We start from the raw sequence: 23,574 nt of genomic DNA on the forward strand, positions 1-23,574 counted from the left end.
ATGAACTCTAGAAAACTGTTGGACAATCATCCTGATAGACCTCTGATGTTGATATATTACTGATATTGATGTTTTTCATATAGTTCATTTGTTTTACAATTTTAAAAATTTAATTCCTACTTATACAATAAGTACATTAAATTTATTTCCTTGATATCCTCAGCAACACTATGAATGTTGGCAATTTTTTGAAATATAAATACACAATTAACAAATATAAAATATATATATCTGCTTAATGAGCTGTTTTCTCTTTATCATTACTCTAGGTAAAATAAATTAGAAGAATCTTATGCTTATCTTTTGAAAATACATTTTCTTTGTTGAATATCCACATATATTCTGTATGGTAAAAGAAGTCTGAGCTGCACAGATTAGTTCTGGTTTTTGAAAAACAGTTATTGGAGCTGAAGAGATGGCTTGGTGGTTAAAATCGCTGGCTGCTCTTAGAGTAGACCCAGGTTCAGCTCCCAGCACTCACATTGACAACTGAAAAGTGCCTCTATCTCCAGATTCATGGGCTTTGCTGCCCTCTTCTGACCTCCATAGGCCCCTGAATGTGTGTTGTGTATAGATATAAATGCACACACACGCGCGCACACACACACACACATACACACACACACAAATAAACACATAGTTAAAAGGAAAAGCAGCTACTAATATATTTTGTTTCTTATTTTGCTTTTATGGCTGCTACCATCTCTCCTTACACTCCTTCCAGACTCCCCTCTTCCCAACCATTTCTTTGTGCTTGTCTGGTTCCGCTCATGGGTTAAGAGTTCTATTTTGTGTATCTGTTAGTGTATGCTGACAGTAAATTTTCTGGCTTTGATTATTGACTTTTTAAAAACATTTTCTCTTTCATATTGAAAGTTATTTTAATTGGTCAGAGTGTCCTGGTCTGGAAACTCTTTTTCTTCCCACACATTTATGGATTTCAATTCATACTTGATTCAATCATTTCTGTTGAGAAGTCGGTTGGAATTTTGAATTATTTATTTTAAGGTATTTTAATCTTTTATTTAGTTGTAAATGTTCTCCGTTAATATTTTATAGTTTTTGTGTTTGTCTGTCTGTTTTTGTTTGTTTCTTTGTTTGAGGAAGGTTCTTTATGTATACCTCTGGCTGTTTAGGAATTTACTGTGTAGACCAGGCTGGCCTCAAACTCACAAAAGTCTGTCTGCCTCTGCCTCTCAAATTCTGGGATTAAAGGCTTGGCCTACCACGCCCAGCTCAATTTTATTTATCTTTTAAGACTTTTCATGTCTGAGTGCTTGTTTCATGTATGTTTGTGCACCACAGGCATGCAGTGTCCCAGAGATGTAGTGTCCCAGAGGCCAGAAAAGGGCATCGCATGCTCCAGGAATTGGAGTGGCAGATGGCTGTGAGCAATGCACCTGAGGGTGCGGGAACTGAACCCAGGTCCTTGCAAAAACGGCTAATATTTGTCACTGCGGAGCACTCTCCCCAGCCCCTAGCAGCTTATTGCTTTTAATTATAAAATGATACACTGTGAATTTCTCCTGCTTAACTTACAGAACATTTAAAAGTGTGATTTGATACATTTCAATGGGGTTTGAAAACTCAGGGCTGTTTCTTCATATACAATTTTGTGTCATCATTTATTTCTCCGTTAAAGTCACAAAATGCATATGTCTAGAATTTTATACTCCACAGCATGTTATTAATATCCTTCAATTCTCCTTTTAATGCATCTCTAACAGTTATGGTCTATGTGTCTTTATCTGGACATTTTTATCATTCTGTTTTCCCAAATGACATTTCCCCCACACTCTTGTTGTACCTTCTGTTCTACTAGTTTCTTGGGTGTTTTATTACTGGTACTCATGTTTTTGCATCCTACTTAAGTTTCTCCTTATTTTATGACTATTCGTGAATCTTATGTGCTTTTCAAAATGAATATTGATAACTCTAGTAACAAAGTCACATGTAGGTATATTGTCATGGAATGTTTCTTTTTTATTTTAAGATAAAATGGATATGGCAGGAGGCTGAAGCGATGATTCAGTGCTTAAGAGCACTTGCTGCTCTGGTAGAGGACTTGGGTTCAGTTCCCAGAATGCATATGGAGACTCACACCATCTGTAATTCTAGTTCCAGGGCATCTAATGACTTCTTTTGGCCTCCATGAGTACTGCATGTACGTAGTACACAGACAATGTGCTGGCTAGCTTTATGTCAACTTGATACTAACTATAGTCATGTTGAAAGGGAGAACTTCAACTGAAGGAACCCATCAGCCCAGCTTGTAGACAAGCCTATGGTGTGTTTTCTTGATTTCCCATAGAAGTGAGAGGCCTAATTCAGGGTAAGTGGTGCCACCCTTGGGCTGGTGGCCCTAGGAGTTACAAGAAACTAGACTGAGCAATCCATGGGAACAAGTCAGTAAGTGGCATTTCTCTATGGCCTCTGCCTCATCCTCCCTTGAGTTTCTGTCCTAACGTCCTTGAATGATGGACTGTGAGCCTTAAGATGAAACAAATCCTTTCTTCCCCAAGTTGCTTTTGGTCATGGTGTTTCATCTCAGCATTAGAAACAGTAACTAAGACAATATGTATCCTAAAAATTGTGAAGCTGTGTCACCCTTCTCTAGGGAGGGCAGTTCATCTTCTCCTATAATGAAGCTTCTGTGAAAGCGAGTCATTGTAGCCCATGAATTTAGAGGACTAGAGGCTTGTGTTTGGACTTTGCAGTTCTGTTTGACTCCATTCTCTAGAACGAAGGTTTTCTGAGCATTTTGGGATAGTTCTTCAGTGCAGGCTTGTGTAAGTCGCTTTCTCTTAGCGTAGCAAATGCAGGCAATGAATTCAGAAAGAAGAGTTATTTTGGGCCAGGGTTTTAGTGGTTCCAACCCAATGACTGTCCTGGTGTTTGGGCCTGTGTCAGTACTGCAGCAGAATCAGGTGGCAGTGTCAAGGCTTAGCTCATGTCCCAGAAGAGAAACAAAGAGAAACAGGAAGAGACCAGCTCCCCACAGACTCCTTCAAGGGCATTGCCCCAATTACTTAAAGGGACCTCATTAGGTGACATCTCTTAAAGATTTTACTCCTAACTAATAATACCCTTGGCTGAGGACCAAGCTTTTAATAACACTTGGGCCCCTAGAAAAGAATAGAATGAGAAATTGGTTGTTATCTTCTCATTGTGAAATTGATCACTCACTGCTCCCCTAAGTTTTTTTTTCAGTTTTTTCTTCTTTCCTTCACTGAAAAGTCTCAAATTTAAATAGGTATTTTAAGCAAAAACCCACAGAGCTTAACACTCCTGTTTATCTAGTGTCTCACCAAGACATGGAGAACTTCTGTAAATGTCTTTCCCTTTGTGAGGTTTTCCTGCATCTAAGATGTTGCACCTTCAAAACCTAGTAAATCAGAAATTGTGTTTTCAGTTATGTTGCTTTTCCTAATGTTTTCAGAAGAAATGATTCCATCACCACAGCACAGTCAAAAAGTGTGGTATTTTCCTACAATATTTGAGACTTAGTTCAAAACTTTAAGATGTCTACAAGAAAAATATTCAGATGATAAGATAATAATTTATAATTCAACCCATAGAGATGACTACAGCAACAATATAGATACTTTTAAGGTCATTAATCTGCCATTTATTTTTGTAATTGTAGCAAAAGTAATGCCCTGTTTAAAAAGTCAACAACTCTTTGACACTGAGAACATAAAACCCTTGGAACCTACTTTGCATTAAATAAGATCATGTGCATTAAATAAGTTCCATGTGATAGGCTCACCTATCACAAATAAATTGGAAGTTCTAAGTTCTAAGTAATAGCTCTCTTGTGGAAAGCAGGCACACTGTTAACTACAAAGAAAGTAGAAACAATATAAATGCAGTAGTAATTTGATCTCTGTCATTGAATTGAGATGTACAAGCCTGTTGTATTATGAGTAAACTTCCTTTAAAATAAATACAAAAACAATGGGAAAGTGCTAGCAATCACTCTTCTTTGTGGTAAGTTGGTTAAGGCTTGATGCAATGTATTTCCTGAAAGAGTTTTCACAGATAGAACAAACACTGTATTGAATGCCAGTTAAAAGTGACTTTATAAATCTGCCTATCAGCTATCCACCCTGTTTCTATCAACAATGTTATTATTAAGACATTTGATTAATACATGTGCTACATGTATTCAGTGTGATTTGAATGAATCAGATCCTGTTTACACTTTTCATAATGTGGATTGTCATTGACATGCTTGTATATTGACTGATTGGTTTTAAATATAAACTATAGTTGTGATCTGTGACCAACAGATGTAATATCGTTCAAAAGGGATACTGTCTTCCTAAACCTCCCTTGACCATGACTGCATTTTCTGTTGCATGGCCTCAGCTCGGTGCTGATGTAGGAAGAGTCGAGTGTGGGAATTCCAGTATTCTAGACCTGAGTATACTAAGGGATCCTCCTCCATGCTCCTTCTAGCTTGATATGTGTCAAACTCAATGAAACTCCTCTAGATGGTCTTCCCAGAAGACAATGTAGAATTACAGATTGGACTCTTTGCTGGTTGGTTGTGTCTATAATGTTCTTTATCATCACCACACGACTTGGTGTCTTGATTGAAAATGGTCCTTAATCATTTGAAACCATGTGGACTACCACCCAAAGGTGCTCATTGTGTAGTCAACAGCACACAAACCTCAGATAACCCAATACAGATAGATGCAGGTTTCTTTCCAATGGAACATCATGGCTATCAGCTCTGCGCTATCTGCACCTGTTGCTTATTGACCTGGACCTGCAGAGAAAGATGAAAAAATAAAGAAGAAAGGAAAGTTTGGGATCAGGAAGTCTTGCTCAGGCTGATGGTTAATGCAAACAAGTTTGCTAAGAGCTAAAGCATTTTATATGTAGTTTGCAGGGGCAAATGGTACAGAGTCAGCAGAAGGCTATTCTATGATGGGATGAAGTCAGAACTGAGCTAGTCAAACAATGCCAGAGGAACACAGGATATCTCAGGTGCCTTGCAGATCAAACATAACCCCAGTCTCTTCTTGGGGGTGGGGGTCAGGTTTCCAGATGCTGAAACTACCTCCTTCGAAGCCCTGGCCCCAACCTCAGACCAGACCTTGACAAGTCTGCTCCTGGGCAAAAACACAAAACTAGCATTCTCTTTGTCCTTCCATCAGTGCCTTTGAGGGAGCCTGGGCTCAGCCCAATCCCCAACAGATTACTGTTCAGTAGCAGTCATTCCATGGTGTGGGCAAACCGTAGTTTCCATATCAGTCATGCACCAAATTAGCAGACACCTTCATCCCAGCCTTAAGAGCTTCCCAGCCTCCGTTAAATACAAATAAGAAGCACAAGGACCACATTTTTGTTGCTTACCAACCATCTACTCTGTGTGAGACCAATTATCAAATCTTCCTCACCTTTCATTTTCAGATGTTTTAGACTTGATTCATATAAGGTTTGCTTCCTGGTTTAAATTTTGCCTGGGCACCATGCCTAACAATGAAAAAATCAGTACTTCATGTTATAGGTTGATAGTAATTATCTTATGAAGGAAATCATATATATGTAATTTTTTGAAGCTTGATTCCCTCCCTCAACATAGTGCCTCTGAGAGTCATCTCAAGGCATTGTGGGTATCAAGGGTCTGTGCCTATTCTATATTCAGTATGGATGCACCAGCTTCTATTTAACCACTCAATTACTGGAGGGCATTGGCTTACCTCCAGGTATTTAATTTTCCCCTGTCATCAATAAAGTTGGTGTAACCATCTGTGTGTGGGATATCTTCATTTATCTGGGCTACCTGCCCAGTGTGTAAATGTTGACTCATCCTGTTTATGTCTTCAATAAAGAGCTGTTTCTCGGAGAGTCTCTCCTCTGTAGAGTCCCACCAGCCATGCCCAGGGATCTTGGACTTTCACCTCTTACCAGCAACCTTGGGTCTTTTCAATTATTTTTCATTTCAATCATTCTATTAGCGATCCTTCAGTGTGGTATTAACTTGCTTTTCACCAATGTTATTGTTGTTAAACCCATTTCTATATTACCTATTGCCATATGGATTCCATTTTCAGTGCAGGGTCTTCTTTTGCAGGGTCTCCTTTGGTCTTTTGTCCATTCTGAGTTCTCCTTATATCCTGTGGATTGGATGTTTTCCAGACACTGGCTGGCAAATATTTTCGATAATATAGATTGGCATTTTCATATCAATCCTAGGAAATGTCTTAGTTTTGGTGAAATCCAGCTTACCAGTTTTCCCATTTATATTATTCTTTCTTTTTTATTTCCTCCTCCCTCCTTTTTGGCAGTGCTCAGGATTAAACTTAAAGCTTTCAGATCACTAGGTGAGGCAAGCACCTTACCACTGAGCTATATTTACTTTTGTTGACATAATAATATAATTCTTGTCATGAAATAATATACATACAAACTTTATTTTACAATATATCTCTACTATATATATATATATATATGCATATACCTATATTCTACTAGTATCAAGTATTATATATGTTTACTATATATGCATGTAATCATATGTAGGTATATATAATATCATGATATATAATCATTATACAAACACACACACACACATACACACACACACACACACACACACACACACACTATACCAGGTATCTGACAGTAATGATGAAGAAGCATGATTTAATAATTGATGGATTTCCTCTAGAAACAGCCTGGATTTTATTCAATTTTTTATCATCCTGGTGTTTCTACTGCCATACCCCATTGACAGAGTTGCAAAAGAAAACACAAACATCAAAACGCAGGAAGGTGAATTTTATTTTCTGGTTGCAGAAATTCTATATCAGGTAAAATGTATTTCTAAAAAGTCATGCTTTAGACCTAACTAATAAAAAATATCATTTTTCAGACTCAACTACGGCTGGTTTGTAGTAAAATTTCCTGAGAAGGTGGGAGCCTGATTGGCAGAATTTGAGAGTTAACAACATCTGAGAGATGTGGTAGTGACACTGTTTACCTCGGTGGTTACTCTTCACACTTAGCTTGACTGAATGTGGAGCTACCTGGTTGACACACTTCTCGGTATGTTTGTGAGGAAGTAAGATCCATTCTGAGAGTAATTGGTATTATTCTATGGGCTAGGAGTCCAGGTTACATGAAAAGGAGAGAGCCAGTGACTGCTAGCTCTCTGCTTATTGATTCTTTGAGACGTGAGAAGTCACAGCTGTATGCTCCTTCACTGTGATCTCTGCCATGCCTCCCACCATGATGGACTGTACCCTCAGATCCAATGCCCTCATCTGGACTCTGGAAGCACTCCACGTGTGTGTGGCATACAGATATACATGCAGACAAAACACTCAAACATATAAACTAAAATTAAATATTGAATTAAAAAAATTCCTGTTAGGGAGGAACACAAGAATATAGGGAAAAAGTATTCAGAGTAGATTATATACATCTGTGAAATTGTCATAGAGTAACTGAACCCCACCTCCCCAAAAAAATCCTATCCAAACGAGACAAAAACATTTCTTTTAAACATTTCTAACCCTTTTCTCTCCCTTTCAGAGGCTTCACTTAAGCATGCATCTGGATGATTGGATGTGTCCCCTTATTTGCTACTGATTTTTTTAATTTTAAAATTATGTTTCTCTATATTGATTTGTGTAATACTTAATTTTTAATTTAATTAATTTTAATTATGTGGGGTGTGTGTGTATGTGTGTGTACTGGTACCCATAGAGGACAGAGGCATTGGGCCTCCTGGAGCTTGAGTTGCAGGCAGTTATGAGCCTGATGTAGGTGATGGACTTGAGTCCCCTTTAAGTCAGTGTGTATCCTAAGCACAGAGTGATCTCTCTCACTCCTTGATTGGCATAAATTTTATTACTCTGTATTTAGGTAATTTTCTTAAGCATCCATGTTCTACAAATCCCATCTGGTATATATTGCTTCTCACGTATGTATTTTCAATCCCCAGGAATTCAGTTTCATCTTTTCTGAGTTCTTCTATGATTCTGCTTACCTGTCCGTTCATTTCCACTGTCTGGGAGAGAAATGTAGCAATTTTGATATCTTTTTGTTATCTCTAATTCTATTCGAGGATAATCATTGTAAATTTTGTTTTGTTGGGTGCTCCACATTTATGTCCTTGTAATTGATTTTGAATTTTGTTCTGTGACAGAGTTAAATTATAAGGAACAAACTAGATCTCACTGTGTCCTGATTTTGATTTGATGAAACTGCCACATCACTTAGGCGAAGGTCAACCACATGCCATTACTACACCAGAATCTTTCAACCCAATGGATTGTTAAGGTTTTTCACTCTGGCCGGAAGTATGGATGCTTAAGTTTTCCCCTAAACCTATTTTCTGATAACATAAAATTATATAAATTGCAAAATGTAAGTCAACTGGTTAAAAATGCCCACATGGTACTCTGAGTCTTACATCACCAAGATAGTGCTTGCAGGCCAAGTTCTTGGTGAGGGACTGAGAAGGAGGTCAGACTGAGGTGTTGCTTAGGGGGTTCCTCTGATGTCTACGGGTGAAGAGAGGGAAGTCAGGAAGCAGACAGGCAGAAACAGTTAGCTAGCTTTGTAACTGGTTGCAGTGTTCCCTTGATTCAGAACATGATAACTGGCTTCACTGTGTTGGGAACTGGTCACTGTTTTGGATGGTTCTATGCAGCCAAGGCAACAGCTGAAGGAGCTTACGGCTAAAAGCTGTCTCTAGCCACAGTCCTAGAAATAAAACAACAAAGCTTTCATTGAACAAGATATGTGTGCATCAGAGGTTCACCAAGATGTCTTCCCCAAACCCTCAGCTAACATTACCCTGAGCTCAGCATGGGTCTTGCTTTGTTAACACACTGCACACGTTTGGGCATTGACAACTGCAATAGACACCACTCCTAATGATTCACACAGCATCTACCTGTGTTTTTCTGAGACACATTTGCTGATGCTTTCCTTTCTGTTCAGTTTCATTAAAGATATCTTTTAAAGGGTCATGGTCCTTTGTCATTTTGGTGAGTCATTTAAATCAAACCCTGAGACTATAATTTGGAAGCAAGGCTTTGAATATGTAGAGCATTATTTGCCTGGCAGGTATGTTTCTTGATTTTTTTTTCCTTCTGAATAAAGAGAAATCCATCAAAGGAGAATAAAAGAGACAAGTGTGAGAAGACAAAGGCCTTTACCACCTGCCAGGGGCAAAGGGGTCTGCGAACAGGGTGTCAAAATTGTCTTTCAAAAAAACAAGCAAAAAAATACAGAATAATGACATCAACAATTTGAGAGCTTGAGTTAATTGATACTCTCTTCCTATAATGTTTGAGCTTTGAAAACTTTTCATTAATCACCTTGGGCTGGATACTTTTTTCTCCTGTAAAACAATCTCCCATTTAATTCAGAAACATAGTTTATGCAAACAAAAGTGATGAGGGCTCGTGGTCCCTCCAGGATGGAAGGAGGAAGGCTGACAGCCATCCATTTCCCTCTTGTCATGGCAGTGCACTGACCATGTTCAAGGGAACCAACTCCCTCTGTGCATCAGAACCAGAGCCCTTTCCAAAGTGGAATGTGGGTGGCAGAGGGAGAATGAGGTGGTCTATTAGGGTTCATAGTGCTTGATATTTTTGCTAAAAAAAAAAAAGATGTTAAAGTTTATGATTATGGCTCGGGTGTGATAGCGGTCTGAGTTCTCAATGATCTAGCCCATAGTTATTACTTCATTGATGCTGAATAGTGAATAGTGTGTTAAAGTGTGTGGATATATGTGTGTGTTTGAGTGATTGTGTGTGTATATATGTGTATGTTTGAGTGTGTATGTGCATATGTGTGTATGTATGTGTGTATGTATGTACATGTATATTTGAGTGTGTATGTATGTGTATGCACATCTACATGTGTGTGAGTGTGAGTGTGTGTGTGTGTGTGTGTGTGTGTGTGAACATCTACCCATCTGTTACTTTCTCCACCTTATTCCTTTGAGGCAAGTTTAGTTCCTAAACTTGGAGTTTTATATGTGCAGCTAGGTTGCTAGCCATCCAACCCAGCAATCCTCCTGTCTCCGTCATACTCTCCACAGTGCATAGGGGACCAGGTGGGTATTGGCATCCAACCTCAGATCCTTATATTTGTGAATCAAGTGTGCTTAACCATGGAGCCATCTCTGTAGTCCCAGGTATGATACTTTTCAACATCTGTACTTTAGGGTGTTTTTACAATTTTTATTTAAAAAATATCTGGAATGTTTCAATAGTAGTCAGTGATTCCTCTGTAGATACATCTCTAGTTCTGAGTGTCTTTGTGGCCTGGATGAATCTTAAAGCCCAAGCAGAATTACTGTACCCTACTAGCTTGGGTGTGGGGAAGGACAAGATAGGGGTTTAGATCACAAAGTTTTCATCAGCTGTGGAGATACAGCAGTAAACCGTAAACCGTAGACAGGAGGTTGTGTGTGCTGTAAGGATGCACTCTGTGCAAGCCCTGGAGAATAAGCCAGTGAGTAGCTTATTCCTCTAAGGTCTAGGCTTCAGTTCCTGCCACCAGGCTCCTGTCTTGACTTCCTGCCTCAGCTTTGCTTACTTGATGATGAATTGTGTCCTGTAAGCCAAAGAAACCCTTCCCTCCCCAAGTTGCTTTTGCTCTGTGTCTTATCACAGCAATAGAGAAAAGCATAGTAGGTCAGTTCCCAGGAAGTCATTTCCTATGCTATTCTAAAGCAGTCTGCTATAGTTTTAATGGGTGTTATTGTAAGTTTTCCTTGGACAATTCTCTGAGCCTGGAGCCTTAAACTTAGCCCTTTTAAAGAATGGAATGTTAATTTGTCACACCCAGTGCCTCAGAGCCCAAGAAGCTAGCAGAGAAGGGGCCGAGTCTCCAAGGCAGAGAAGGTGGAGAGAGTGAGTCTGGACCCTTTTATACTTGGTACTCAGGAAGTGTTCTCTCTTCCCACTTCTCAGATTGCTTTGATTACAATTCTCTTTTCAGCACTGACTTGAAGACAGCTCATCTGAAACTGGCTGCTTTGCACATCCAGACACAAGCACTTTATAATTATCAGCGCTCACTAGATGGCTTACTAGAACCAACGGGAAGAACATTTGAAATAGGTTAGATGTAGAATCATTAATCTCCCCCAAACACCTGTGTTGGAGGTTTGATCTCAGCTTGTGACATAACTTGACTGAAACAGAACTTTTAGGAGGTTGGGTCTCATGGGTGGCAATTTGAAGTGACTTGAAGCTTGCCTTTGGGATGTATAATTGGGCCTCTAGTCTTACTATCCATCTCTTTGACTCTTTCCCTGGCTGCTATAGGTAAGATGGTTTCTCTGCCCTCTGCCTGTATGGCCCTGTATCTCTCTAGACACCCCAGAGCACCTAAGCCCATCTACTGTGGACCAAATCTGTGAGATCAAGAGTTAAAATAAACATTTCATTCCTCAGACTCCTACCACCCCTGAGTATTTTGCTATAGTGTTGAAACCTAACACAGATAAATTAGTGTCATGCAGTTACCTGAGGCATTAATAATTACTGTGTTTTAAGTTTTTTGAATGTTTGTTTGCTGTTGTATATATTTGAGTTTTTCTCTTTACCCTTTCCATTGCTTTTGAGCTGGGATATCACTGAGTATCCCTGGCTATCTTAGCACTTGCTGTGTAGAACAGGTTGGCCTTCAACTTACAGAGACCCACCTTCTTCTGCCTCCTGACTGGTTAGGTTAAAGCCCTGAGCTGCCTCATCCAGTTTATTTGACTTTATTAACGGTGATGAATCTAAACCTGGAAGGACCTCTGGGGAACAGTAACAAACAACAGAACATGCTTCTTTTCCTTTATCTAAGATGCAGTAATTATCTTGTCTTATGCTGGAAGCTACTATGTGGTTTATACTGACATTGAAGTGACCAGATGGGAATCACACTGTGTGAAGTATTACCAATGACAGCAGCCGGGTCTTTCAAACCCTGCAGAGCAGAGAGGACAGAGCTGGAGCACACAGGGTCTGGAGCCTCACTACCTTGGTTCCAATCCAGTTCCATTTTACCATTTGCATGGCTTCAGGGAAACACTTGGATTTAACAGTGTGTCTCTGCATCTGTGTGATACTTAAACATTTCTGCCACTTGTGGAGTGAGTTACAGGACATGATCTATGTAAAGCACCTGGCAGAGTGCCCAGCACATGCTGAGATCTACCGAGTATTTGCATTTGCTATTGCATTTCTCATCCACTCTCCCAAGAACTGATACTGTTGGGAACTAGAAAGATAACACAATGTTTCAGACTACTGGTTGTTCTTCCACAGGTCCTGGGTTCAATGCCCAGAACCCACATGATGGCTCATAACCATCTGTAACTCAAAGAGAATCTGATGGCACCCCATGTGTGGTGAACACACAATTGCAGCCAAAACACTCACACATAAAAGAAAAAAGAAAAAGGAAGAAAGAACTGGCCTATTCCAAATGTGTTAAGTGTGTCTAAAACGCTTGAGCCATCACAAATGTCCCTGTCTGGATTTACTTTTCTGCACAGTTGTGACATTTTTGGCTTTTAGTTTTCATCCTTGGGAGGGATGCTCAGTTAGCCAGAGGATGTTGAAATCCCATGCTCACATCCCTAGATGTTTCTGCTGTTGGCCCCGGAGCCTTAGTTTGACCTGCTGCAATGCCTGAGCTGTGGTCCTTTTGAAGGATCAAATTTTTCAATATGACAGTCCTGTTAACTCTTCCTCATTGGTATATAGCGGTGGGGTTCACTGTGGTCCTGTTAGGTTTCTTGTTACAGGCCCCTCATTAGGCACAGGTTTCCTCAAAGCAGTTGTCTGCTTAATCTCTTAATATGGCATGTCAGAATTTTATAAGGCCAGACACCTGCTGACTACTCAGGCATACGTTCACTGATTGAATAAGTGAAGGCACATTTACTTCTAATAGAAGGTTGAATTTCATCTACATATCATAGCACTCACCTTTTCCTATTTGGTAACTACTCACCCTTATGGGAAAAAGTGGTTTCTCTCTCTTCCACACCCCTGTAATGTGTGGTTTTCTCCCAAAGGGGAATATTCATTTTTATTAATCTCCCAAAAGGATATTTTTTTTAATCTAGTAAGAATGATAAGACAGAATTTCTGAGAAATTCTGGATTCTCTTTTTGACAATCTATCAATTTTTTTTATCCCTATACTATCTCATGTCATCTGCTTGGAATGCTCACCTCCGTGTTTGGAAGTCTTCAATACAAGCTGTGCAAACACGTTGCCACCAGCTGTGATCAATGGTGTGGTATCTTATTTGTTTTGGTAGATTTTGGTGGTTTTCCCTACTGTGTCCCCAAGAAGCACTAGGAAATAGTGAGTGAGCTGGAGAACTAATGTTGGAGGGTCTCATCACAACGTAGGTCTTGGCACTTCCTCACACCTTGGTTTAGTACCTTAAATAATGTGCTTACTTACGGAAATGTAGAGGGCCTTGGCTTTAAGGCAATTAGTTGATTTTTTTTTTATCAAGTAAGGATGGCAAGACCCAGAGCACCAGACGTCTTCAATTTGAATGTGAATGCCATCCCACAGACAGATAAGATATGTTTTTCTTGCAGTCTTGATTAGTTTAGCATCAACTGACTAAAGAAATGAACTTGGAGTATGTTTCTGAGAATCATTTGACAACTTCTTGTCATATAGGGTCAATGACTAGAGCACAATGCATCCATTAAACATCAAAACCACCATCTACTTCAAAACTTCAGAGTAGCATGTGAAATCTGCTTAGCCAAGGGAGTATAAGTCTTTGCAGTTTTAGGAAATACAATATTCCTTCTACATAATAACACTTTATAAGAGAATTTCTACTACTGGGAATGAAATTTGGTTGCTAGAGTGCATGAAGCCCTGGGTTTAGTCTCCAGCATGGCAGAGACAAGGTATGGTGGCATATACCTGTAATCCTAAGTCTCTCTCTCTCTCTCTCTCTCTCTCTCTCTCTCTCTCTGTGTGTATGTGTGTGTGCCCATGCATGTGCATGCGTGTGTGTGTTTAGCTTTTAGAGTTCTTTGTATGTCCTAAATGTAAATCCTCTGTCAAGTGTATAGCTGGCAAAGGTTTTCTGCATTCTGTGGGCTGCATCTTCACCCATTGATGTGTCTTTTGTTGTACAGAAGCTTTTGTTTCACAAGGTCTTGTTTGTGGATTGTTGATTGTATTTCCTGAGCACCAAAGTCTCATTCAGCAAGCCCTCATCTATACCTATAAGTTGAAATTTACTCCCTAATTTTCCCTCTAGAAGTTTCTAGACTCAGGCCTTATGTTGATGTCCTCCTTGATCCACTTGGAGTCCAGTTTTTGTAAGGTGGGAGATAAAGATCCGCTTTAACTTTTCTGCATGTTGAAATCCAGAAGTCCCTACACCATTTGTTGAAGATATTATCTTTCATCCAATGCATATTTTTGGTGCCTTGGTCAAAGATCAGAGAGATGCAATTGGATCAAATATATCTGGGTTTTCTGTGCTCTGTGTAATTAATCTACATGCTATTTTGATTACTGTTGCTCTGTGGTAGAATAGTAATTTAAGTATAGTGATACTTTTTGCAGTGTTCTGTTTTTTTCTTCAAATTAATTTGATTGCCTTGGACTTCTGTGCTTCATCTTAATTTTTGAAGTTTTTTCTATGTCTGTGAAGAAAGGTTCTGATATTTTAATTGGAATTGCATTGATTCTTTTTTACTGCTTCACACTACTGATTCTTCTGATTCGTGAACATGCAAGTTCTATCTATGATGTCTTCCTCGGTTTCTTCCACATTGTGTGGGCTATAGTAAATGGAACTGTTTCTTCTGATTTCTTTTTCAGTCTGTTTATCATTGGCACAAAAGACAACTACTGTTTGTGTGTTAGTTTGTATACAGATTTTACTGAAAGTATTTTTTGGCTTTAAGAGGTTTTGTTGTTGCTTTTTTTTTTTTTTGGTGGAGTCTATAGTGTCTCTTACATATAGAACGATATCATCTACAAATATTTTAACTTCTTTTCCTATTTCTATTTCCTGTTTTTGCTTTGGCTAAGTATGTTGAGTACGACTTGATCCAGTGGATACACTTGAGTTGTTCCCATTCTTAATAGGAAGGCTTTATGAAATTGTCCTCATCTAGCATGATACTGGCTGTAGGTTTGTCACATGTAGCAATGTATTCATGGCTTTACTATGTTGGGTTATGCTTCTCCATTCCTTTGTCCATGGATTTTTGTCAAAGAATTATTATTTTTACATATTAATGATATCAGCATGTAATTTGTATATTTGAGTCAGTTTATGTGATGGATAACATTTACTGATTTATTTATATTGAACAATCCCCAAATCTCTAGAATAAAGACAATTTGGTCACAATGAATGGTCTTTTTGATGTAATCTTGAATTTGGTTTGTTCAAATTTTGTTTTTGCATATTTATTCATTGGGGAGTTAAGTGTGTAATTTCTTTTTTTCTGTTGAGTCTTTATCTCGATTGGGAGTCAGAGTAATGATGGTTTCATAAAAATAACTGGAAGCCTTTTTAACCTTTTAGAATACTTAAATAGTGCATTAGTGTGAGTTCTTTGATGTTTTGGTATAATTCTGCCGTTAATACATCTGGTCCTGGGCTCTTTCAGGCTGGGTAACATTCAGTGCAACTTCAATCTCATTGCTGGTTTTTGATCTGTTTAAATTATTAATTTAGCTAGAATTAATTTTGGTGTATTTTAGGCACCAAAAAAATTAATTTCTGTAAGATTTCCCAGGTTAGCCAAATAGAAGTTTTAAAAATGTATTCTTAAAATGTTCTGAATTTCATTGTTATCTGTGGTCATCTCTGCCTTTTCATTCCTAATTTTATTAGTTTGAGTATTCTTTCTTTCTTTTGATTAATTTGGGTAAAAGTTTGTCGATCATCTTTTCAAAGAACCAAGTCTTCAGTTCACAAATTCTTGGAAACTTTTTATTTCTGATCCATTGGTTCCTGCGCTGGTTCTGATTATGTCTTTTAATGTCTCATCATTTCCGATGTAGGCACTTACTGCTGTAAACTGTCTTGTTCAGAGCACCTTCATTGTACCACATCGATTTGCGTATGCTGAGTTTCGAGTTTCATTCAATTCTAGGAGTGTTTAATCTCCTCCTTGATTCCTGACTAGTTATCCCTCAGTAGGCTGTTGTTTAGCTTTCAGGAGGTTTTGCACTCTCTGTGGTTTCTATTGCTGTTGATACCTGGGAAAATATTATTTCTACTTCTGTTTTAATAGATAGTTTTGCTGAGTATAATAGTGTGAATGGACGATTATGGTGTTTCATAGTTTGGTGAATATCATTCGGGTATTTCTGATTTTTCATTAATGTGTTATGCTTTCTTTAATGCTTTAGATGTTACAGTAGGATAACCAGCTGTAATTCTGATAGGCTTTCCATTTACGTGAGCTGACATTTCTCTTTTACTCTTCTTTTGCTGCATACTTCTGTTTTGTTGGAAAGGATGTTTGGGTGTACAATTGTGATGGATTTGTCTGGTTTGTAGCTTTTAATACCATGAAAAACAAGTCAAAATACCATCTCAACACAAGCATGCTACTAAGTGTGAAGCACAAGTGAGAGTTTCACTTAACAAGCAGACTTTTGTGGCTAAACAGTGTTTGTTTTCACTGAAATTTATTATATTCTTATTATAATACTTAAATATGAAACCAATATCACTTATTATCCATAGATGAGTTATCAGACTTAATTATTAATGTAATTATAGCTTTCTTTTTAAATTTATTCTTTAATCTTCTTTTACGGTCCAGACTTTATCCCCCTCCCAGTCCACTCCAATTGTTCCATATCACATACCTCCCCCATCCCATCTCCAAGGGGATGTCCCCACTGCCCCACTCAACTGGGGCCCAAGTCTCTTGAGGGTTAGATGTATCTTCTCTGACTTAGTCCAGACCTGGCAGTCCTCTGCTGTATATGTGTTAGAGGCCTCATACCAGCTAGTGTATGCTGCCTGCTTGGTGGTTCAGTATCTGAGAGATCCTGGGGGTCCAGGTTAGTTGAGACTGCTGGTCTTCATATAGGGTCGTGCTCTCCTCAGCTTCTTTCAGGTTTCCCTAATTCAACCAAGCCTTCTTAATACAGCGTTTTCTGTTGTCATGGATGTGTTTAGCGTTTGATCCACAATTACCAGTTATCATGGTAGAGCTGTTTTCCAGAGACAGTAAGTATGCAAGACATTATTTTAATATCCGAAGGTATTTTCCAGTATTTATTTTTGTGTTTAACTGTGTATCTTCGGGTACACGCACAGGAGCACTGGTGCTTTTGTAAAAGGGCATTAGTTCTCTTGAGGACTGGCAGTTATGAGCCATCAGATGTGGGTGCTCAGAATTTAACCTAGGTCCATTGCAAGAACAATACACATTCTTTAACAACTGAGTGTCTCTCCAGACTCCATTTGAAGACATTTCATTAAATCCATATTCAATACATGGTTTGATTAGCTGGTGATTAGTACTTTTGAGTGCCTGGTTTTTTTTCCAACAGTGAATAACATTCACATTTATTTTAGTGCATCTACTGCCTGCATTGTAAAATGTAACTCTAAAGCAGATTTGTGGGAGAAAAGTACTCTTGGTAAACAACTTGAACCTTTCAAAAGACCAATACATATATCTCTAATTCCTTTACAGTGTGTCTTCTATATTCTTTCTGGTACTTGATGTTCTTTTGTCTATAATCCGAGCACACTTCATTTTATCTTATTGATAAACTTCTCAGACATGGGAGATCATTGAAGCTGAAAGACTTTTGAAAGGATATTTGCTATTTGCATTACCTTTTCTCAGAGGGAGTTATTAAGTTTGCTATTTGAATCTTGGTGAATTTTTTTCCCTTTTCTATTGAGCAAAATTGTCTGTCAAATGCACTTTAAATCATTCCTTATTTTTAAAATTTTACTTTATGTGTTCTATTGTCATGTAATATTAAGAATTTTTTAATGGTATGTATGCCTGTCATGAGTCTCTCATAATCATTTTTTCTCATGCTGTTCTATAGAATTCTCTTCCATTTCAACAGGAGAGACTGCAGCTGTCCTTTCCTGCCCTTCCATATCAACAGGAGAGACTGCCCTTTGCCCAGCCTATCACTTGGTTTTTTTTCCAGCATATAACTTAAAGCCGATTTAGAACACATTTTCAGTGATGCTGTAGAAGAACAGTTTCCAAAGCTGCTAACCAGTGATCCCAACATCATTTTTGTGTTTCCATCATCAGACTGATGTGTCCTCTCCCTGTGTCTGCCTTGTACTCAGCTGCACACCATCTCAGCTGCCTGTGAGAATTAAGCTGCATGGTATCTTCACCTCATATCTCCAGGAGTATCCTAACTGGCACAAGTGTTGCAATTTTTCAGAAATATATATTCATACAAATTGTGCATGTGTGCCTCCAAATTCAAGCATTTTATGTTACTTTTCCTTTACTAAAAGGATTTATTTTTCTGTTTTGGAGAAAAGGGCTATTATGAGTTATAGTCATGAAAACACACACACACACACACACACACACACACACACATACACACAAGAGATCAGCTTTTGTCTACAGATCTGAGTGTGGTGATTCACTTTGGATATATTGTGTCATCAAATAAGTCATTCTTGGGAGAGGCTATTTTATGTTTCCTCGTCTGATCTTGTACTTACAGAATGTGCTACCGCCTGCATTCAGAATGTTTTCTTAGAGTTATTTGGGCTTCGTTACTATAAATGAGGAGGTCCTTAAGTACAAACAAGTCACCAGCAAGTAGGCACTCGTTAGGCTAGGAATCACTTTCTAGAGCATTAAAATTGTTATGAAAAATAAGTAATTATACATGTTTTATTTTAAAACTATATAGATATATTCCTGAAACTTTTTGTATTCTACACAATTATGAAAACTCAGAGGATAGGGAATAAAAGGGTAAAGCCAATTGAAATGTTCATACTTAGAGCACTGATAAAACATTAATAAACTCATAAAACCAAAGCAGGCATTTACATTTCTATGACTGTTGTACTGAGGTCTGGGAGTTTTGCATTCTCCCTTTAGGGGTGCATTTTCCCACAATCCTATGGACCCATAGCAGCACCTATTATTAGCATGTCTCTATTTATGCTAAGTTCTTGACCAATCAGTTATCTTCAAAATCAGAAACTGGACTATGTCATTCCTCCATCTGGAGACTCTGCAGCTTTTTTATGGGGTTTGGAATAAGTTCCACTATCCTCCTGAGCCTCAGGCCACTGTCTAGTTTCAGTTTCTTCTGTTCTCTGAATACATCTTAGAATTTCTTATGTTCCTTCTGCCTCTGTCTCCTTGCTAGCATGCCCTTCAGTGTAATGGTTGTCTACAGTTTTGTTTACATGGCTTGGGTTTGTGATTCTTTCTTCACATAGGCTACCCCCAGCTGCCTCACCTAACACAGCTCTCTGGCTCTGTTTTTCTGTCATAGTTTTCTAGCTCATCTCACCATTTGTTTCCACTAAAACTCATGCCAAAATTTATAATGACTGTGCTTAGCATTTCTGTGAGCTCCTCCCAGGAGCCCTAAACCTTAGGAATGTAAGTTTGCTCTTATTCACTGTTGACTGTCGTTGTCTAGTGTAAAACTTTTTAGATATAGATAGTCAAATATATTTCACCCTTTCAGCAGATATTATTGAACATTACATGAAAGTGCTTTTTTTAAAATTTAATTTCTAATTTTTTGAGACTTTCATACATGAGTACTACATAGATATCATTTACATATTCTTCCCACCTCTCTAGTTACACACACACACACACACACACACACACACACACACACACACAGCCCTCTGAGCCCATTTGGAGTTGTTTGTATGCACTGAGGGCTGAGCACTTGGGTCTAGGATAGCCTATTAGGCTCTAATCTCTGTAGAAAACTGATTCTTCCTGCCTCAGAAGCCATGGATTGTCTGGAACTCTTCATCTATGGGTGAAATTTTCTCCAATCCATGTCGGCATGTTGAATGCTATTGTCACTGTGCAGGTCTTGTGGAGTTGACCATATTGTTGTCGATTTTGTAGCTGCAGCTTCCCTGACATATATAGAAGATGCAATCTCATAGCAGACAATGTCTCATAGCATTATGTGGATTCTGGCATTAAATTTCACAAAAGTATCCTGACTGTTTAAATGATAGGAAATTATCTTACCTTCCTCGTCCACCCTTCCCCTGAAGTGAGCTCTGTTCTGTGGTCTTCCAACAAAAGAATTAACCAATCTCCATATGCATGAGAATAATGTTATCGTAACACATTTTAATAGTTTTAATAAAATGGAAAATTGTACTTAAAAAGAACTAGTTTTCTTACTCTTCATCTTTACAGAAAATCAAATTACAGCTTTGCTTCCAAAAGTTGCTGTTAAGAGTTTGGATATCAACCTGGATGTTCAGCTGTTTCATGCTTGGGATTCCACAGAACTTTGACATCTAATCTCCAAATAAACCAAAACTCCTAATTAGAACTCGGGGAAGTAAAGGAGAGCATGGCTTGAAAATTTATAATAACCAAGGAGTTGTCAGAGCAAAGTATGTATAACAGTTCTTGTCTGGGTGCAGATAGTGTAAGGTAGAACGTTGAAGGTATGGGGGATAGTGCCCTTATAATTAGGGTTTATATTATTGTGATAAAACACTGATCCAAAGCAACTTGGAGAGGAAAGGATTTATTTGGTTTATTTTGTATTATGAGTCATGGTTGATTGAGGGAAGCCCAGGCAGGAACCTGGAGGCAGGAATAGAAGCAGAGGTTGTGGAGGAACACTGTGTGCTCTTCAGGGCTTGTTCAGTCTGCTTTCTTAAAGAACCCAGAACCACCTTCCCAGGGGTGGCACCATCCACAGTGATCTGAGGCCTCCCACAGCAATCCTTAATCAAGAAAACGCTCTACAGACTTGCCTACAGGCCCGTTTTATGGAGATGTTTTCTCAACTGTGTTCTTCTTCTCAGGCAACTCCAATTTGTGTCAAATTGATTAAAAAATAAACCAAAACAAAAATATACCTAGGACAGGCAGTGATTGGGATTGTGAAATTTGTAGCATAATGATTTAGGGTTGAGAATTTAACAAGATGAAAATATTGAAAAAAATGAAAGCAAAAAGTTATTTAGAAGGGGAGCCATTTGCATGGATAAGGATAAGTCTATCTTAGATACACAAATATGCAAGAATTTATGGGCATGAGCAATGAAACACTGATATTATTTATTATTTTATAGTCTTCAATTCCTGGGCAGTGTTTCTCTGAACAAAGAGCTAATTAGTATGAACATGTCTATTCCTAATCAAGCAGGTTGCTGTAGGTCATACAGAGACCTGGTTCCCCTTTTAACTGTTCTGTCTACAGTAAGTTGTCCATAAGTACCCTGTGTGTAGATTCTTGCCTGCTTAGGTCTTATTTGGAAATAGCTGACTTCTGTGATAACTATGAAAGTGTTGGTCCACTCTCCATTACTTCAGTCCTCCCTTCTGCATCCCATTCTGTGCATAATGTCACTTGATTCCTAATCTCACTTCCTGTTAACTTCCATCTCTTATCAGAAGATAAGACTTTCAGCTTTCCTAAACCCAATCACTGCTTTGCTTGAGTCTTCGCTGTCCATGGTAGAATTAATAGTTCCTTAATAATTTGTTATTCTCAAAGTTTTCCTCTTATCTTGTGTTTTTCTTTTTGAGAGGTGAACTCGCACATCCTAGTTTTCTGTTACTTGGTGCATTAATTCTACTTTTGAATATGATATTCACGTTGTTTCCTATAGTATTTTATCTTTCTCCTTCTGTCCCCATATTCCTCTCCAAGGACCAACAACTGGTAAAAATCTTATTCCCTAAACAGCCATATGTTTAGGCCATGGAGATGACAGACATCTTCCAGAGTTAGGAATTACATAATCTTAATTTATGTGTCACAATTATACTTCTGAGTGTAACTAACAAGACCTTGAGAGGAAACTATGAGGAGAAGAACAATACATTTAAAAAGGAAGTGTATTGTGCAGACTGTTTCCTAGTTGCTGACTAACGGTGCTAAACCAACTGTAGGCAAATGGTTAAACCACTTGACCACTTAATTGCATTTCACTATTTAAAATGGCAGAGGTATAGCTTTCAAGACATACAAGGCAGTTCTCTGATTCAACAAATGTAGGGCCCTGATATAAAGCTACGGGTGGCAATCTGTATGCCCATTTTAGACAATCCTAAATCTCAGGAATCCACAAGGTTTGTGAAGCATGCATTCAAAGAAAAGGTCACATTGTCCTACTTTAAGAGAGAGAAAAAAAGGAGAATTCTCAGAGGTTGAGGTATTCTGGTTAATGTTTTCTAACTTGGCAGGAGTTGCAAGGAGCTCAAAGGGAAGAACAGTAGTCACATAGGGAAAAGAAGCATGGGTCATGGTAGCCAAGTAATTTGGCATTCTTGTCAGTGCAAAAACAGGGTTTGCTATGGACAGTCTTCAAAATTGGGTCCAGGGGAGACTTTAATAAATAAAGGGTTTTCTGTCAATGAAACCGATTATCCAGAGATTATCAGTGGCACAATGACATAACCAGACAGGCATCTTATAGACAGAGCATGCCCATGGTATTTAGGGCATCAGTGATATTATAAGCAAGGTCCATCTCAAAGGTAGGAGACAAGGAGGTGAAGTAAGCTGATGTTACAGAGAGGGATGCTACTGACAGGAAATGTGGCCGCTTGAGTTTATTTATGAGCTGATGGCTACATATGGTTGACTACTGGATACCATATGTACTGACATACACATATATATATTATCTGTGTGTGTGTGTGTTTGTTGATTTTATAGTGTATTTTATAGCATAAGTTTTCATTTCATGGGAATTTTAAATGACTAGAATAGGACAGGAAGAAGGGTATCAATAGAAGGAAGAATAGTGGTGGCCATATCAACATTTCAACGTTATACAAAGAAAGGAGGGGCCAGTGGACGAGGTTGTGTTGATGAGGAAGATGGAGCATTAGAGAAGCTTGCTCCAGAAGCCAGTGCAGCTGAGTGAGGTGACAGTAAGAATTTAGGAAAGTGAAAATAGAGACAGTGGGATTCATTGCTGGAGCAAGATGAGAGAGAACTTCTTTGCAACTTGAGGGGAAAAGGAAGTTGATGGATATGCTTTAACTCTCAGGGTGGAATCTAGCCTTTGTTACATCGATTTCTGATTAGGGATATATCCCTAAGACTGTGAAGATAAAAAGGCAGCTAAGTAACTATAACTTCTCCACTGTGTTCCTCCATGCATGGAATAAAATTGCATTCAATTTTTGGCTTCAAGTTTGGTCCCTATTAAATCCTAAGAGTCTTCAAGTTTAAAAATAAGTAATCTTTATTTCTCTCTTTAAAATCCTCAGATGTCATAATATTTTAGTTAGTAAAGTGTATTTTTTTTATTGCTGCTGCTATTTCATAACAAATTCCTAAGTATGTGAAGTAGCGTCCCATGCCTGTGGACTCATGGCTGACTTTCTCC

General features: G+C 38.4%; 1 protein-coding gene across 3 annotated transcripts in view; it reads left to right on the forward strand.

Annotated features, from left to right (window-relative positions):
• Trpc4 (transient receptor potential cation channel subfamily C member 4) overlaps positions 1-23,574 on the forward strand; it is a 165,324-nt gene that overhangs the window by 8,353 nt on the left and 133,397 nt on the right. For all 3 annotated transcript variants that reach the window (XM_028763575.1, XM_028763576.1, XM_028763580.1), the window contains exon 2: positions 414-418. The gene's annotated coding sequence lies outside the window, so the exon portion shown is untranslated. The remainder of the gene's footprint in view (positions 1-413; positions 419-23,574) is intronic.

The sequence above is a fragment of the Grammomys surdaster genome, unplaced genomic scaffold (assembly GCF_004785775.1).
Source record: "Grammomys surdaster isolate TR1022 unplaced genomic scaffold, NIH_TR_1.0 139, whole genome shotgun sequence".
In the NCBI taxonomy this organism is placed as follows: Eukaryota; Metazoa; Chordata; class Mammalia; order Rodentia; family Muridae; genus Grammomys; species Grammomys surdaster.